The sequence below is a fragment of the Arachis ipaensis genome, chromosome B06 (assembly GCF_000816755.2).
Source record: "Arachis ipaensis cultivar K30076 chromosome B06, Araip1.1, whole genome shotgun sequence".
Classification (NCBI taxonomy): domain Eukaryota; kingdom Viridiplantae; phylum Streptophyta; class Magnoliopsida; order Fabales; family Fabaceae; genus Arachis; species Arachis ipaensis.
Window position 1 is genome coordinate 87,639,182 of NC_029790.2, and position 4,398 is coordinate 87,643,579.

The following is a 4,398-nucleotide window of genomic DNA, read 5'->3' on the forward strand; positions in this document are numbered from 1 at the left end:
TTGATTTTAGATAATTTAATTTATATCATTTAATACTTTAAGTTAAAGATAAAGAGAAATTAATTATATTATCATGAATTTTTAATTAGAGTAATTTATTGAAAATCAATTAGTATTTTTATACTACAAATAATATTTTAAATTAACTTTAAAGGTTAAATTAGTTTTTCAAATATTAATACTTTATACTCCAATTTTATTAAAATTACTAAATTATCTCTATACCTAATTTTTACCAAAATTCTAAATCCCCAAAATATCACTCTAACCCTAATCTCCTCTTTTCCCTTCAGCCGCCACACCCCTTTCAACTTTCCCTTCCTTCCTCAAACAGAAACCCAGCACATAGCAGCAGAAAAAAAAGAAGACGTTGAGGGAGAGAGAGAGAAACAGAGTTAAGGAAGAGAGGGGAGGGGGACAGCCAGCGCTGGTGGCCCGGGCTGCTCGCCGCCATCGCTGTTAGCACCGACGCGGAAGAGGGAGCCAGAGGAGAAGAAACACAACGTTGTTCTGCCTTTCCTCGCCGCGGATGAAGCTCGCCGCCGCTGCACCACGCCTCGCGAACCACTACTGCGTCGTGCCTGTCCTCGTCTTCGCGGGTTCCGGTCGTCACCGTCGTCTCTGCCGTGAAACCCATCGCCGCCGTCCTTCTCGCCATGAAGCCAGTGCCGCCATCGTCATCATCATGGATTGTTGCTGTGCGTGACGCCGCCGTCGCCGTCTCGGAGTCTGTCGCCGTCAAGCAGAAAGACGGGCAGAGAGAGGATGCCCAGGTGAGAGAGAGAGAAACCAGGGAGGACCGAGACCTGTCCAGCCGCCGTGCCCAGTCGCCGCTCATGTCGCCGGCGCCATCCTCGTCTAAACTGTTGCCGGAGCTCAACGCCACCGCTGCCGCCGCTGAAAACTCTCTCTAAAGCCTGTTTGCTTGGTAAACTCTAAACCTTGCTTCAGCTTCTTTCTCTATTAAGTCGATTTTAACCGTTAGAGTGGTTGCTAAGGTTGTCTATGTCAGGATATATGGTCACCGCGAGTTTCTCTGCCGCCGTCCAAGCTGCCACCAGAAGGATCCCCCACAGCCTCCTCTGTTCTTGTCTTCGAATCAGAACTACCATTTTCCAATTTCAATCTCAATTCTACTATTTCTGAATATGTAACTCCTTTATCCTTGCTCTGCTGCCATTTTATTCCTCTGCTATAATCTTTTAATTATGACCGCGTATGTCTCTGTTTTAGTTCTGCTAAGGTATGTTTGAAAAATTAAAATTGGTGCTGCTGCCACCATTTCGGTCACATTGGAATCACTGCTGCTACCATAAAACAAAAAAGGAAGGGAGTTACTATGTTTAACTAGGGGCGTCTTTCTTAAACTTGTTTTTCTTTCTAAAGTTGTTATAAATCAATATTAATGCGTGAAATACATTTTTGTGATTTTGTAAGTCTTATGAATTCGATTGAGTTATTTTGGATGAACGAGGTTATTAGTTTGATTGACAGATTGATCGATTGAGAAAGTTGGGTGTTTTGATTAGTTAAATGATATTGTTAAAGTGGTTTTCCTTGAATTATCGGAGAAGATTTATTATTGGCATTTAGTTTAACTTTAGCAATGGTTTGATTTTAGAAAAGATTTAGTATTGAAATTTGATTTGATGTCGGAATCCAATTTTCTAACAAATTTGGAAAGGATTTGATATTTGAAAATGGTTCGTTTACTGAGAATAATTTACTATTTTGAAAATGGTTCGAACAGGGTTTGAGGAATGGTTTGGTTTGAAACTGTTTGAGAAAACAGAGAGTTCTTAATCATTGACTGGATTCTGGATTTTATAGTTTCCTTGGATTGAGTATGGTTGTTGTGAAAATGGTTATTAGAAATGATTTGAATGATTAACAGGCGCTTGGTTTGGTTTGGTTAGGACCCGGAAAAGGTGGTAGAGTCCGAGTTTTGGAGGAGATGCTGTCGAAATTTTATAAAATTGGAAGTTTCATTTGAAGTAATTATTTAAAAAAGGTTTTTTTTTTTAAACTTTATATGTTTTAAGATTGATTTATAATGAACGGAATGGAAAGAAGGATGATGAGGATTTTCTTTGAAATATGGTTTTTGAATGAATTTGGAAATGAGATTTGGATTGAAGAATGATTATGATGTTGAGAATGTTGAGAATGTTGAGATATGAACTTTGAATTATTCACATGGCTTATGAATTTGAAATATCTGAGATACGAGGTTCCCTAGATTAAGTGTCGTGGCTTGCCACCACGTGTACCAGGTTGAAAACTCGATACTCTGTTGACCCTACGACGTAAGTGTGACCGGGCACTATATAAATTCCCGAGAATGTTACCCCCATTGAGCAATATTGATTATTTGACAAAAAACTATGCATAGACTCTTGGGGATGCACGTCGGGGGACAGTCTAAGGACAATTCAGACTTGTCGGGTTGGCTGGATAACTGACAGATGAGCTTCATCAGCCATAGGACAGGCATGCATCATATGCATTTGTATGCTTTGCTTGGGTTTGAACTTGTTTTGGTTTACCTAATTGCTAAACTGTTCTTAACTGCTACTTGAACTACTTGTTGTAACTACTTCCTACTTATGCTTTCCTTGTCTGTCTTGCCTGTGTTTGTCCTGGCGTGTTACATTTGAGAATGAACTTTGGTGCTGAATTAATGATTGTGTTGTTTGATTGCGTGGTTGGTTTCTGATTGAGATTTGCTTATGAGAGAAGAAAGACTTTGGATTTCTTTAAATACTAAACGTTGGTTCTTTGAAAAGGTTTTGAACGATTAGCTATTAGATTTTAAAAGGATTCATAAGGCAATGATAATCACTGAATTTGAAAATAGTTTTCTTATTGAATATCTTCTTATGACAACTTTGAAACTCCGTCGTGAGACCGTGTGGTTAGGTTCTCACCCCCTATAGCTTTCCCTTTTCAGGAACCGGATGAAGAAGCATTAAGAAGAGTTATACTGCGTTTGGTTTATATGTTGTTGTATTAATTAGTTTATTTTCTTCCCTCGTCTTTGTTATTACAAGTTTGTAAGAGGGATAGGAATTGTATGTTTTATATGTATATTATATTATGAGTTATTATGTAAGGAGTCTTGTATATGAATCTATGCCTGCTTGTATTTTTCTTAAAATAAAGTATTTATTTCCGATTTTTAAAGAAATCAGCGATACAGTATCGAGTCACCGGCTCCTATTCTAGTATTTAGTATGTAAAGTAGTCGTGATACTTCTTACTATCAGAGTTGCGCAGCCGGAAGCGTGACTTCTGATAGTGAAGGTGTTACATTATGGTATCAGAGCGGTCCTTCCTGTAGAGCCTAAGGAATGGACCGACTATGCTTCAATTGCATACACTGAGTGTTTGTCATGTAATAGGTCTCGTTCAGATAACGAGAATTAGAGCTTTATGCACATGACGGTCTATTGATTAACGTCATTAGTCTTGCATTGCATAACTCCTGGTATTAAGTTTGGCCGGTTTAACACTAGTGAATTATGTATATGAAAGCACTAATGGGTTATCATAGACGATATGCGAGTCATAGATAACACGAGTCACGGGTTTTTGGAAATGTTAGAAACTATTTCTCGAAGTTACTTGGTTAGGTGTCGAACTCTGCGGATGTCATGTGACTTGTTCCTTCTTGTTATGCCTTGAGGTTCTTGTTTGCGATTCTTTTCTTGGAGAGTAATCGGATTACCTTCCAATCCTTCCCTCTTGTTCGTATACATTCTTTTTTATCTTAACTGTATATGTCTGTTTGAAATTCCTCGAAATAACTGCCTCATTTGTTCAAAATCCTTTATCTTGACTCATGTGTTCCTTGATGTATTTTTGAATTCTTTGATACATCAAAAAGCACTTTGAAAATTTTTAAGAAATCATTATCGATTGAGTTGTACCTCTTTGTAAATTTTGTAATTCATTGAATCACCTAAAAATTTGTTCGTTATTTCCAATTTTATGAATCCTGCTTGATTTCCTTTGAATTGAGTTCCTTTCTTGCAAGCAAGTTGACCTTCCTTTCTAGTGCATTCTGGATATCCTTATTAGGGTACAATTTTAAGATTACATATGGAATTTTTAATTTAAACCTTTTGAAAAGAAGTTTAGGATTCTTTTAAAAGAAATTTCAAAAGCTAGTCTTTCTCTTACTTGACTATATTTACAATCATTGTTCTTGAAGCCCTTATAAAATTGTTTTTGATTCGATATAACTTTCTTTATATGAAATTTTGAAAAATTGTTTAAAAACTAATTACTCCTAATACCTCGCTAGTTCTTTTACTGGTTTATGAAAATATACTTATTTTAAAATATATGTATGCAACTTGATTTTCTAACAACTATATTACAATTTTTATGAATATT

General features: G+C 36.8%; 1 long non-coding RNA gene across 1 annotated transcript; it reads left to right on the forward strand.

Moving 5' to 3' along the window:
• On the forward strand, positions 815-1,262 carry LOC110264035. Its single transcript, XR_002349770.1, has 2 exons — positions 815-928; positions 1,013-1,262. It is a non-coding gene; the product is annotated as an uncharacterized LOC110264035 (long non-coding RNA).